The following is a 14,847-nucleotide window of genomic DNA, read 5'->3' on the forward strand; positions in this document are numbered from 1 at the left end:
GAAGAAGAGCTGCAGCGTTCTGGAACAAAACGCTTTTCTCTAGTGTTGAGTAGCATCTCCTACGAATACTTCCTCACAGAACATTCCCATCAAACTGACAAATTATACTGATTTATGTTTTGGTCTTTGTCATTCTTTAGAGACTGGCTGGTGTTGTGTGGTGACATCTGCATGGGTTAGCCACTGCCATCTTTGTGGCGTGAGGCATCCAGCCATTAGTAGATGCTGGTGTCATCTCTGTTCTAGCTGTGCAGTCGGTTCCAGGTACCATCTGATTTCAGTTAAAGAGATGGCTGCAGTTCATGGTCCCATCTACAGTTACAACCAGTGTCACACTTAAAATGTTCTGCCAAATCCTCCTTGTTGTCAGTGTGCCTCAGCATCAGCTTGTCGTTTGGGATCCGGAGACCGAATGCGTGTTTCTGGCGGTGTTTTGAGGATGGTGCCTGCAGCTTCTCGAGCACCTCGCTCAGGTTAGTGCCATCTAAGAGTGAGGTTCTGATACAGCAAGTAATTGTGCAGGTCTCAGAAGGTGCTGCAGGAGAAATTGCTGTCTGACACTGGTAGGCAGCAACAACCAACGAGTTCCTTGCTTGAATATGAGTGAATATTAGCCTCTGCTAATAGAATTGAAGAGAAGAAGTAAAACATTCACTTGTTAAAACACAGGAGAAGAGCATAGTGGGGAGAAAGCATAAATTCAGGCCACTCCTCTGTTTAATGTAGTAATGTAAATGAAGCAACCGATTTTTTTTCTTTTCCAGTAGGAGCAGTGCAGCTGAGAGCCCAGTGGTGCCGGCTGGCTGACCTGTCGTGGCTCTAAGTGCCAAAAAGTAAATATTTTTAAGCAAAACAAATGAGAAACTTTGGGGATATACTTTAAAAAAAAAAAAAAAAAAAAAAGGCCAAAAAAAGAACAAAAGCAAAGAAGCTGTTTTGTGTGCAGTGTCCAGAGTGATTTAAAAATGTTCTTGCTCCATGTCTAAGTAAATGGTTGTTTCAGCCAAATAAATCTTTCCTATTGATTTATTGCCCCAATTTAGATATAAGCCCTCTGTGCACGATTGTCAGTTCAACAGAACAGCTTTCTTTCTCCTTTCAGATTTAATCCACATGTTGTTGTATCAACAGAGCCTTTGTCTCTGCTTAGTTATGAGTTAGCCTTTTTTATTAAAAAAAAAAAGTGAAAACACATGGTTTTTAATAGCACTGTTACATCTATTACAAAAGAGCATAAGATGACATATGGGAGAGGTGACCATCAAATGGTGGCAGTGATGTGTAGGTAACTTCAAAGTGTTGCTGCAAATGAAAGAGTGAGAATCAAACCTTTCACCTCTCCCCATAGAAAGCCCAACAGTGACAGGAGGAGGCAGCATTATCTGTACCCAGGATTTCCTAGTTTTTTCCCAGCTTGTGCAGTGATGCTAAACATACTCTCTTTAGTTAACTCCAATTTGCTCCCTTTTAGTAAAGGGGGACTTACCCAGAGGTGTGTGTAATTCGCATTTCCTTCCTTCCTGATGCCCTCCCTGCAGAGAAGAATTTCTTTCTTGGACCCCTCCTGTTTTTCAGGTAGGGGAGAATTACTCTCAGGAAACTCATGAGTTTGGTATGACTTCTATACTGGGTTTCATGAGAAAACATTTATTGGAGCACCAAAGCTCACCTGGTACCTGCATGTGAGTTCAGAAGTGAATGCTGGAGCTGTTTGATAAAGCACTTCTCTACATCTACATTTGCTTGGACCTTATCGTGCAGTTAACATCATGCAGCATCATGAATTGCTTCTGAAGATTTACTTCAGTCCATCCTGGCAGCTCGGTGGGCTGAATGCAGCCAAAGGCAGAACAGTTGCAACTTCTGTCTCTCTGGTGCTGGCCTCGTTCCTTCCAGCTTGGCTGGGTTCCTGGCAGTCTTCACCATCTCCCTGAATTCTCTTTCAGATGTCAGCACAGCAAATCCCACCTCAGTGTCTGTATAATTATTTGCTGTGATGTGATGTGAAAAGAAGCTAGTAGTAACGACTACAATAGGAAGCAATTTCTCTGGCATCTGAGAAATGTGACACGGTCCTATTCTACATCTAAAAGCTAAAGAAGCTGACCACTGTTCTTAACAGCAGCTAGCCATTATTACTTCTCTCTAAACAACTCAGAACTTGAATCTTTCCAGAGCAGTAGTAAATGAAAGGGGTATTCAGCTAGCAGGAACAATTTCTTTATATGTGGATTTTGCATGGCATTGTACTGTGTTGTGCTTTCATCTAGAATATCCTTGGGTAACCTCATCCATCTTTGAAGTTGGCCTTCTTTGAGCAGAGGATTGGCCTGGAAGCCTCTAGAGGTCCCTCTCTGACGAATTTATTCAGTAATTGTGTGCTCTGGTAGAGTTCTGGCAAGGATGCTTCTTTTGGCTTTGCTTATATCTCCTTTCATGCTCGACAGCTTTCATCATGTTCTCATCATAAGCAGTTCTTTAAACTGAAGTGATGCGTAAACATCAGGGATGGTTTCCAAAGTGTAACACGAGTTTCCTTCCTTCATAGCTTAGACTGTTTTCAGACTGTGCCATATTCAGATATGAAAAATTCATTTTTTTCATTGTTTTTTATTACAATGATCCCCTTAGTTTTTTTCCTCAGACACAAATGTGTTACCATGGGGCGTAGCAAGGGAAGATTTTCTTAAAGCTACTGGATCTTGTTCTAAGGTCAGCTTTGTGCCTTTGCTCTATTTCTTTAAGGGAAGACAAAGAGAAATGTGTCTTGCAACTTGGGATTTATGAAACTACATTGTTGCTGCTTTTTTAGAGAGATTGTTGCATTTTTTAGTTAAAAAATGATGTTAAGAAAAATATTTTTAAATTAGGTATTGGTACCTATTGTTCAGACACTTCAGGTCGTAATTAACTTTTTGCTGTACCATATTTTGCTTAAAATGTAAGCAGTTGCTTGACTGCTTGGGGTAGTAACTTCATGATGTGTCCTGGTAATTCAGAGACTGAACGCTTGACGCAGGAATGCTGACAGCTTGTTGGCTCGCGTCGATTCCCTGTTTTGTTCTGAGGGCAGAACAGGATGGTGGGACAATTAGATGGAGTTGCGTACACCAAATGTGTTGTTTCTCACATATGTACCCAGATCTGAATTTGACTAATCCTGGAGCTCATGCTCGCTGCGCGTTCAGTCTTTAACCTCTCTGTTTAGATTGCCAACATGGTGCCAATTAGTGGGACTGTGATGTGGACACTGAGGAATATAACTCACTTCACATGGGTTACCAAACAGCTAGCAGATGTTAAGCTAATGGTTTTTGGCTACTACCAGCCTGACTTGGATTTCAAGCCAGAGGTGAAAGAATTTATTTCTCTCCCATTACCATTTCCCTTGGGCCATATTGTCCCTAGCGTTGAAAATTCCTCCAACTTAACTCGAGAAGATGATGTAAATGTTCCCCTCCCCCTTAAACCTGTTCTCACGGTTCCTTGAGTGTTTTTTATTTTAAGTTGTCTTTTTGGTATTACACTGGTAATCTTTGTGTGTGTGTGTGTGAGAATGAAAAATGTAAACAAAACATAAAACTGCAGTTCTTAATAAGAGAAGGCTGTGCTGGGTTCAGTGGTAGTTCGTGTCCTTTACATGCTGCTACACCTCATAGACTGACAAAATGTCTGTTTTAGGACTAGCATTGTATAGCAAGAGCCACAGAGAGTGCTAGCTTCCCTTACCTGGGATCTTGCTTTTTTTCTTTTCTTATTGCTGGGCATTATATTCTGAAACCCTGCAAAGCATCCAGAACCGCAAGGCCCATAGACTTAATTCTAGGGTTGAGTCAATGCTGAGTTGAAACTAACAGATTCTGCAGCTTCTTCAGTGTGATTTCAAGCAAGAGTCAGTATTTGTTACTCAGGAGGGTTTAAAATATGGTGTGAAATGCAGTGTGTTCACCGAGAGCTTCAAGCACTTTCATTTTCTTTTCTGAGCTCTTTCATTGATGAGTGTGATAAGGAGATATTTGTCCACAGAACCTTATTAACTTCAGGAAGGCAGGATAATAAAAAGGCCGGCTGGATGAAGATGAGCACTTAAATGTTTGGTAATGTTTAAACTCCTTACATAACTTGCTGCAATCATCTGTCCTGCTTAACTGGTGTGTGTCATGTTAGGGGTGATGGTTTTTGTTCTCTCTCTGGTAACTTTCTTGTCTTTGCTTCTGTGAGCATTCAGCCCTTGATCTAAAAATGTTGTTTGTAATGTAGAGCACCCAGTTTTTCAGCACTGCTTGAAGTCACTTCACTCTTCAGCAAAAAGTGCTATTAGCAAAGCAGGTATTTAGAAATTTCTCTCTAAATATGATTTTGTTTTTCAGTGATGTACCATCTGCAGGATACCCAACATGATCAGAGTCAACATGAAGATCAACAGGAAGAGCTGGGTTAGGATTAAATGATTGCTGTAGTTAAGTTCCAGCAAGCACTGCAAATAAACCAAGGTCCTGCTGGCTTTTGATTTTTTTCAAGGTTCTAAACCTTGCCTTACTAAGATGATCAGAGGGCTGGAGCTCCTCTCCTATGAGGAAAGGTTGAGGGAACTGGACTTGTTGAGCTTGGAGAAGAGGAGGCTGCAGGGAGACCTCATTGTGGCCTTCCAGCAGTTAAGGGAGTGTATGAACAGGAGGGGGAACGGCTGTTTGTGAGGGTGGATGGTGATGGGACAAGGGGAATGGTTTTAAAGTGAGACAGGGGAGGTTGAGGTTGGATATGAGGAGGAAGTTTTTTCCCCAGAGGGTGGTGAGGCACTGGCACAGGTTGCCCAAGGAGGCTGTGGATGCCCCATCCCTGCAGGCATTCAAGGCCAGGCTGGATGTGGCTCTGGGCAGCCTGGGCTGCTGGTTGGTGACCTGCACACAGCAGGGGGTTGGAACTGGATGAGCACTGTGCTCCTTTGCAACCCAGGCCATGCTGTGATTCTGGGATTAAAGCAGTTGGTGATGCATTTGATCCTCAACTTCCAAAGAGGGCAATTATTTATAATTTCTTGGTATGAAGAAACTCCTTCTGTCCTGTGGATATTTTTGTACTGAGAATAATGAAACAGAAGTAATAGAAAGAAGTTATTTACTTAGATGATCAATAATATCTGAACACTAATTATCTTTCATGAGTAATTAAAAGCTTTCACATTTTCCTTAGAGTGAACGGAGGAAACTCAGCATGACAAGCTGAAGTCCGAGGTGCACTGTGTGCTTTTCAGAAGTGGCAGCCATACAGTTCTGGCTGTCAGGAGACAAAATCTGACAGCAGTCTGTAACTACATACGCTGTTCTCTTTCAGCATCGAAGTCCATAAGATGCAGCCTTTCTCCAGCTATTTTGTTGTCTTTCTCTGCCTCCAGACTTCTGTGAAACCCTGCATAATAAATTGCTCTCTTTCTTTCCCGTTCTTTTTTTCAAGAGATCTCTCTGTTCTCTTATGGGTTTTAGTGTTTAGCTTCAGGGAGACACTAAAATGATAATAAATATTGAAAAAAAATGAAGTGCATTGTCATGCTAATGTATGTACTTCAGAAATACAACTTAATCTGAGAAACAAGATGGGAGATTCCCCTCCTCCCCTGGGGTTGCTGGCTTAATTAATGTAGGCTTGTCTATTGACAGTAATGACTAGAAAATATACTTACTGGTTTGTTTTTTCTTATCATACAAATATGTAGCGTTTGTGGGTGGCAAACAGTAGCAGAAAAACTTCAGATGTCCAGGAGAAACTAGAATGCTGCTTGAAAGAATTCAGTAGATAATTATTCAAGCAACACCTCCCAACTTTTCTAGAACTCTTTTATTCTATGACTGAAATTTGCATTTACCATGTTTGCTTTGTCATTGAAATTTTTCATTATTTGATGCACAGCTTTTCTCCCCTTAGATGATTATTGACTTAACATGAGAAAGTAGAAAATTAGGCCAGATGCATACGTATTTCTAGGCAGATTGTGAAATCTTAAGAAATAAGGTGGATTACCACAGAAGTTTGGCTTTTGTGTGAAGTTGAATAGGGCTGTAAGGAGACTGATGGCAGGAAAACTTCATTTGAACACCCTTCTATCAAGTCACAGGTGATATAAATAAGAAGGAGAGGCTCAAACTCATAAGGAAATTATGTGGTGTCTTAAAGCTGAAGATCAAACGGAGAAAATAACTCTTAGAATTCTTAGGATTTCAAGTTTTGCAAACTTGTAGATCAGAGAAGTATAGAATAATACAAACTATGCAGCTTTTCGAGTAGAAAACAGAATTGGAGAAGATTGACATCCCAGTCCTCTTAAGCCCCACGAATGGCACCTCTGAGAAACACGTAGGCAGCAGGCAAGAGGAGAATGCTTGACTTTCTTCTGAGAGTTGTGCAGAACTTGGGGTGCAGTTTTCGTGCTGGCGGCCCCCTGTAGGTGTGAACGCAGGCGTACTTCACATCCTTGCGGAAGAAATCCAAGCCAAGGGTATGGAAGCTTGTTAAAAAGAGACTGAAAGGAGCACAGGAAAGGATGAGATGTTTGTAGGTGGTGTGAAGATTATTTAAAAATATTTTACTGCAGAGAAATGCCCCAGCCCTATCAAAAGCTGAGAGAGGGAGAAAAACTATGATGTGAAACAGCAGGGAAGAAAGGCTTTAGTTTGAGGCATCCATCCAAAAGCTGAAGTCATGACCAAGTGAGGATGATAGAAAAGAACAAACACTTTGAAAGGCCAAAAACTTAGAGGAACAGCTTTCAGTAAGTATAAAAATACCAGTTCTTTTCCAAATGTGTGGGAAATAAGATGGTTGTCTAAAAGTTTGCCCAGACCTTTCAGTTCTAATGTGTGAAGGAAGCACTTGGAGAAGGTGGAACTGACAGAGAAATCAGTTCTGTGGCACCTATGTTCCGCATGGTTTCTGCACCAGAACCGGTCTCAAACTGATCCACCACAGCAAGATGTAAGAAGGCAGTGGAAAATAATGAAGTGCGAGGACCAGATGTTGTTAGAGCGCAGGAGAGATTCAAGGGAGAAACTGCTGAGTTATTTACACTTTCACTGAAAACATCCTCAACCCCAGCAAACCAAAGATGGGGTGGTATGATGCCAGCTTGGAAAAGACTTTCAGGGAGACTGTGGAACTGCATGCTGAGAAATCTAGCTTAAAGTGGGCAGTTCCATCAAAACAGATCAGAATTATTGAGCATATGATTAACCTTCTGTGAGCATGAAAGAATCTACGTGTCTTTTTTAGAATGAGTTTAACAAATCAAAGGACTGGAAAGGTAATCAAACAGCTGAATTAGGATGTCTCAGTCCTCAGATTTTCAAACAGTTTCAGACAGGATCCTTTGCCACAACTTCTAAAGACAAACAGTCTTTCATGGAGTGAGAAAGAGCACTATTTAGTTGACCGATTAAAAGGGGAGAAAACGCGTAGCACTAGCAGTAGTAGCAGTAGTAGTTGATAGAGTGGAGGGAGTTTACAATTAGAGTCCTGCAGGATTCCTTAGGAGACCTGTGCTGTTTAGTCGTCTCATTCTGTAACAAAAAGTCTGTACATCAAATGGAAGCGGGAAGTTCAAAAGAAGCAAAAAGAAATAGTTTGCATGATGCTTAAAATGCAGAGGCTTTGGAAACAAGACTCTAGCGCTGAGAGTTTGCATGAAGGTGTTGGGCACGTTCTTGGAAGAATGATCTACAAATTTAGTTCAAAGCGAGACCTGGAGCAGGGAAATCATGAGCCATAATTTGTTGCAAACCCTATGAACATGTTGGGCAATATAACTGCCTGCTGCTCCTCTTAAGCTGTTGACTGCTAACCACTGTGCAAGAAGTCGTACTGGAAGTGTGAAGATGCAAGCTGAGTTGGCATAGCTTGACTTTGGTGTCTTGTTTTAATCATGTTTGGCTCTATCTGTACCTGTCTGTTCCAACTAATCCCTCTCCTCTCAGATACTCCTACAAAATAAATGAAGCACGGTCTTTAAGAAAGCAAACTTTTTGTTTGTTGGTTGTTTTTGTGAAATATGTTGAGTTGCCATGAGTGTGAGTGAGTTTATTGTGTTTGCCGACAGACTTCTTGGACAGAAAATGGAGCTGCTGCTTAAGCATTTCCATATGTGCTCAGCTATATTCTTCACCTAATGTAACTGCTGAAAATAAATGTTTGAAATGATGCTTTCACATATTGGTAAGGAGTTAAAAGAACGAGAAAATGTTCCAGATCTGTATTTGTCCCTACTGTGGTTCAAAAGAAGGCTGTGTCAAGTCCTGCGAGGTTTCAAGCAACCTACTACTTTGTCTCTATGGATTTGATGGCAAATTAGTTGAATACAATCCTCCTGACATTAGAACACAGCAGAATACTTGAACATTAGCAAGTTTTTTTCATGTATAAGTGAGTTGTTTGTTAAAAGTGGAGAGAACAATCCTGACTTTGCCAAGTACATGCTAGGCGTACGCAGCCCTGCTGGCCTCAGACATAATGTGTTGTCAATTTTGTTTTTATTTAGGGCAGATTTGCAAAGCTGGTGTGTTGATAGAGACATAAGGGAGTGTGTGATATTTCCCATCTGTGTAAATTTGGTTTTCCTATCTGCTGTGTTGCACAGATGGTATGCTTTTATCGGGCTTTTTTATTTCACACTTGAAGCTGAAGAAGCCAGGTTAGAGGAGATGTTCTGTACTGATTTTGTCACTTGGAAACTTGACATAAGTTTGTTGGTGAAGGGGTGAGCAGCAGGATAGAATGGTCACCTCTGTCATTGGAATCACTCCCTCAATCTTCCCAGCAGTTCCCATTCAGCACATAAAACTCAGGTTCCATTTGTGGAATTGAACCGTTTATCACTGAAGGAAGTGGGAGCCCTGACATGAAGAGCATCCCTGTCTTCTGCTTGAAAAAATACTTGCACATAAATGAACATCTTGGCAGTTGCTCTGATTTTGTCTGTTTTCTAGTTCCCAGCTTTTCTGTCATCACTGGAAATGAATGAAATAGGAACAGTTGGGCGAGGTTTGAATAGCCGGGATCAGGGCAAAAGACCGTAGCCTTTGTGTACGAGAAGAAATCAGTTCTGGACTCCTGCAGGATGCGTGAGTTAATTTGTGATGCTTGGGGAGCCTGTTGGTTATTCCTGGCCAAAACTGCCAATGTCTCCTTCGTGTCTCTGTAAAAAGTATAGGAAGAAGAATTGAGGCAAGTCCTCGTAACACTGAAGGCACTGGGGATACTCTAGAAGCACGTATTCTTTACTGATGCGTGGTCACCCTGTGAGTGTGTGTCAGGAGTGTGTGTAACATTGCCTAGCTTGAAATCAAAGAGAATGCAATCATCAAAATAAAAATTCGGATCAGAATTCAGGTTCCCTTTGTAACTTCCTATTTTTGTGACTTAATTAAGGGAGGCTGCGCAGAGCGTTTGTTAGGATTTGACGGACTTAGAAGGAAAGGTGCCTGGGTGGCTTGGAAGAGCCTCCTCAAAGGAAATAGTGCAGAGAGCACAGTTTATTACAGTAGGATGGGAAGGATGGCTGTTGTTCCAGGGCTGCAGGAAGCAAGCTCAGGTACCACAGAGGAGCTGCTGGTACAGGTGCTGCTTGAGAGAAGGGGGGAGGAAGCTGGATAATGTGTTTTTCCATCCCTTGGCTGACAGTGACTTACAGCTGGAAACAGAACTCCATAGCCAGAGGGAGCAGGAGGGGGCAGAAGGAGCATGGATTTACGTTTATAGGCCTGGCCTCTGTTGAGTCTTCATAAAAAAACAGTCAGTGTACTCTGAGTTCTCCGAGAGCTCCCAGCTCTGTTCCGCGGTCAGCGTCTAATCAGGAATTCAGGCATCTTGGCACATGCTGTACAGCTTGGCTGCGGGAAATCTCTTCTGCATAGTTCCTCTCTTGTGACAGCCATAGCTGAGGCTGCAAAAGAGGGTCCAGGGTTTTTCTTGAGTTTACCAACTGAATGATTTTTCTCAGACTCCTCTCTGCTCAAAGGTATAAATCTTTTAGAAATACTATCACAGGAATCCTTTTGTCTTGCCTACAGTGTTTATCATGTAACTGCGGCCCGATCTCTTTGATATGCCTCCAAAAAATAGCAAAAATTGAAAACTAATCTTGGAAGCCATCTCAGAAGAACTTTTTCCTTCTGGTGAATTTAAAAAGTATCATCCTTTACCAGACACAGGAGTTTAAAGACTAGAAATGATGATTGAAATGATAGTTTCCTCTCCTGCATGACACTGTCCACCTCTGTTTGCATTTTAACTTCTTTTAAAAGTGTGCATAGAGGCATCATCTCTGAAAGGCAGAACTCCTGCAGAAACACAATAACCCTCTAAAAATGCCCCTACCACCTCTTTGTCCATTTATGTGCTTAGTAGGGAATCCTGATACTAATTTAAAATCTCTTTGCACTATCTTTTTTTAATAATCATATTTTGCTTTTAAATTTATTTTTATTTTTATTTTTTTGCTTGGACTGAAGTAGTAGCTGGGAGAGGTGAGCAATTTCAGCTTGGTTTCCTTGCAGCTTGGTGCATTGTTACCACCTACTTCTTTGTCTTCCCTGAAATTGCCTTATTTGCAATTTCCCAGAACTGTAATCAAAAGGGAATTTGCTCACAGCCCTCCCCAGGCTCAGAGCATGCTATGGTTGGGACACTTACAGAAATCTAAGTTTCACCTTCTAGCCATTCTTTACTAAGCAATTGCAAATGAGGGTTTTTCTGTGCCGAAGAGATGTTAATGAGAACAGCAAAAACACATCCGGGTATGGAAAACACACCTTTCAGAAATGGAGGAAATGCTTATGAAGGAATTCTCCAATGCAATCAGTTGAGCAATTTCCATCAAGGAAATGCACTGCTAGATAAAGTTTCATGAAATTACAAGCATTTTCAAGTCAGAAGCACTTTGCATTCATATTGTTGGAGCTGCGTAAGTCTGGTATGTCATCCTGTTGGGCTTTTCTAGAAGTGACAGTACCTTGAAATCAACCAGCTTTGTGCTTTGACTGCATTCACACTTTTCAGTATTTGCCTTCAGCTGCGTGTTGATGTAGTTTGGTTTTGTGTGGTTTGTTGTTTATTTAAATAGGGCCCAAAAGAGCTTTGCAGTGACCAGCCCAGCAGAGCTGCCGTGCAGCAGTGCTGTGAAACCTGCTTCTCTTCCCATTGCCCAGAGTAAGGTCAGCCACTGTGTTTGGCTGAAGTGAGAGAAGAGCCCTGCCTGTCTCTGAAAGGGGACTGAATGCAGACACCTGCTGTGCCCTGCAGGGCTGGAACCCAGGATTCACAGAGTCAGAGGAGAGAAGTTTCTAGGGCGAGATTCAGATTATCCCAAAGTGCTTCAGCTAAGTAATCATTTTAGAAGTGCATCTCGCTTTTGACCACAGGAGCAGCCTTAGGAGACCTGGCAGGCTGTGTTCAGCTGGGTGAGACAGAACCCACAGCCTGTACCTCACAGAAATGCTAGGGAAGTAGGGGAGGAAACAAGGCATCGTGCTCCAAAATGCCTGTCTACAACCAGATAGAGATGTTCCTGTTCAGATGTTGCTATGGAGTACTCAGTTGTGAAACTGCTTTCAGGAACAAAGTTCTTGAGCCTGCTTCACCCTTTTCTTATTTGTTTTTGTCTCGGTTCCCATTTCCTGTGTCACTGTTACGGTCCTTTACCATGAGCTGTCTGCATTTCACTGTGGACATGCTGAACTCTGTCTGCCATATGTATGAAGACATTTGCCAGAACCCCCCAAAGCAACATGGTGTGCAAAGCAGTTTTCTTCTGCTGTCTCCTATCTGTGCTTACACAAACCCCACAGGGATACAGTTGTAAAATCCTGTGCAGCAGGAGCTGGGCCAGATCCCTGCTGACTGATGCCCTGAGGAAGGGGTGTAAGTCTATGGGGAATACAACAGGAGGCTGAAAATGCCGTGGTTACAATCTGTTTCAGCTAACTAAATATACATCATCTTTTAGCCAAAGTTTTGCTAAAACTGCTCAGTACACAGATATACCAGATCCCCAATTGGGCTCAGTGTGTTTGTTCAGCTGAAGAAGGCATCCTTTCCCAGACACCATGAACACATCAGTATGGCTGGAAAGAACTGAATATTCCATTGTGAAGACAGTGGTATTAGTGGAGCTGAGATCTGTGAGAGGATTTTGGACCCATCATTGCCAAGGGTTGTGGAATATGGAGGTGTGCATTGGTGCTCACAGAACACAATTTGTACTCACTGCTCCTCTCATTGCTTGGTAGGTGTCCACGTGCCACTGAGCCACCTGTAGAAGGAAACCATGTTTCAGCCTTGTGGCAGATAGATTTGTTCTATTCCCTAAGATCCTGTTCTGATTTTTCTTGTTATCAGGAAATGTTGGTGTTGTGCAGGATTCATAACATGCAGTCTTGTGGAAAATTCACAAATATTTAAAAATGTAAAGGAATTTTAGGAGTAAAACCAACAAACATCGTGACAGTTCCTCCTTCCTTGGTTCCTGGATGATGTCAATGTTGTTGCATGTCTTCCTAAGCCTTTCCCACTGCACTGTGCCTTCTAGAGACACATCCAGCTGTACCAGTGCAGAAAAAACAATCTCTTGAATTCTTCTGTTACTTAATTTTACAATTATATCAAAAGCATGAAGATTGTGTGAAATGCCTATTTGACTTTCCTTTTCTCGCTCAGTGGCAGCTTTGCAAGCAGAACTTCAAAGCTACTCTGTTTACTACGGTTCAGTTTTACCAGTTGGCTGAAATGGAGACCAGAATCTTCCTTTCTTAGCTCTGCATTGCTGAAGGTCAGTACATTTTTGGAAATAAGGGTTATCTGGAATTCCTGATTCACACAGGCTTGGAAACGTTTGTCTAGCTGCTCAGTATTGCTGGGTGCAGCATGCAGTTGTTAGCACAGCTTTGTCTGCTCTTGAACTGCGGGGTGAGTTGGAAGGAAGCAGCTTATCACAGTGCATGCCCTGCTGCCCAGCTCCACGGAGAGCCCTCGACCAAACAGCTGTGGGAGGTTAAAAGTATATCGCTCCCCAAAGTCCTTTCCAGTCATATATTCTCATTGTTCTTATAATTGGAAAGGATTTAAATGAAAATCAATGCTGGTGGCATAGTCACAGCTCTCCTATTCATTTTGTATTTATTACCTCCTTTAGGAACAGCAGCATTAAATTAAGAGGAATGTGCATCATTATTTTCCTCTGTACAAGAGACTGAAAGGTCCTTTTCCATTGTTTCGGGCAGTAGGTTAATAATAATGGTAAAAAGGATACAGGGCTCAGCAGATTCATTTAACTGAAGCCCTGCTCTATTTATCTTCTGTATTTGCTTGAGCAGATGACCTGGAGGTGTTCAGTGTTAGATGTTAGAATAAACAACTCGCTGCTGTGCTTTCTTACTGATAGCAGAATTTATCTGCTGTCTCTTTAACTGCTGCAGAAGTAAATGTAAAGGGAGTCTGTTTGCTCTTAAAGCCTTCACCAGAGCTGCTGGCATTCATGTCTGAGTTCTTTGGAGGTGTAGCTGAAGGTGGTGAGCCCAGACTTCGTGACACTGCAAAGGCAGGTCTTGCTGGTGCTTTTGAGAATGATCCATGTTCGTGTTCTTTAGAAGTGGATTGATTTACCAAATCCAAACTGTGCGTGTTTAATTTACTGAATTGCGTGCTTCTGTCCGGTTATATTTCTAGAAGAAAAAGAGCAAAACTAAATTTATATAGTTTTTGTGCTGATGTAATGGCCAAAAGAAAATAAATGGCGCTTCCCTGTGGTCTTATATTTTAAACTGTAATCTCTCAGCATTCCTGAGAGCAAAACTTTGTTCCTCTGAAAAAGGATCACATGCAGAAATCTGTATTTCTCAACATTTAACTCCATTTTTTTAAATTTGTTCTCGGCTGCTTTCCAGCTGTTGTGACAACTTCCTGAGATGGAGCTGGTTTTTGATATCAAGGGTCCCAGCTGCTGACCACTCTATGTAGATGTTTGTTAGTGAAAGAAAGAGCAGGAGTAGGGAGAGACTGTGGACGATCTCTTCTAATACTAGACTTATGGGACTTGACATTAACAGTGGAAAGGTTTAGGTCATGGTGTCTGACCTTCTGACTTGCCTGACTGCAGTGAGTGAAGAGGAATTGCCTTGGGCAAGTATACATAAAATACACAATATAGTTCATGTCTATAAGTAACAAAAGTTCTTTTTTTATATATATTTTTAATTGAAACGTAAAGAAATGAGGGCAACAAAAACATAAAACCATTGGAATATATGATCTTGTTTTTATGGAACGAAGCATCACTGTCTGGTTTGAAGGCAGAGGTTGCAATTCTTAATGAGTTTTCAAGGTGCTCATCAGAGATTTTTGATCTATTTGTACTCTTCCTGTGCTTCATCCATGAGAACAGTTGTTCACAAAGGTACATACTGCCAAAAAGCGATGACATGAAGGCTGTCTGTGAAGTGAGGGGTATTTCTGTCTGGTGGGGGAAGGCTTATGAAAGCCTGGTAAAGAGATGAGATCACATTTTTCTTGGAGTGGAATGTCTGATTGCAACAAACACTACACATCCAATACAATTTGCAGGTCATGTATTTATGTCAACTGAAGATGGAGTCCCAAGTATACATAGAAATTGATGACTTTTGGGAAATCTTCAAACCTATTCTCAAATTCCTTTATCAAAATGGAAAGCAGGCTGCGTGTTTTCGCTGCTCACAGGACTGAGTTTAGCTGCAGTAGTTACGGTTTGAAACACAGCACAGATAAGCTGATTTCCACCTTGGAGACTCAAGCTGGCTCCAGCTGGAATGGGCTGCGTGTGGCCTGTGG

General features: G+C 41.8%; 1 protein-coding gene across 5 annotated transcripts in view; it reads left to right on the plus strand.

Moving 5' to 3' along the window:
- EXD3 (exonuclease 3'-5' domain containing 3) overlaps window positions 1–14,847 on the plus strand; it is a 245,639-nt gene that overhangs the window by 8,786 nt on the left and 222,006 nt on the right. Inside the window, exon 3 of one of the 5 annotated variants that reach the window (XM_048966124.1) lies at window positions 12,700–12,811. The exons of the other annotated variants lie outside the window; for them this stretch is intronic. The gene's annotated coding sequence lies outside the window, so the exon portion shown is untranslated. The remainder of the gene's footprint in view (window positions 1–12,699; window positions 12,812–14,847) is intronic. 5 annotated transcript variants of the gene reach the window in all.

The sequence above is a fragment of the Lagopus muta genome, chromosome 19 (assembly GCF_023343835.1).
Source record: "Lagopus muta isolate bLagMut1 chromosome 19, bLagMut1 primary, whole genome shotgun sequence".
NCBI lineage: Eukaryota > Metazoa > Chordata > Aves > Galliformes > Phasianidae > Lagopus > Lagopus muta.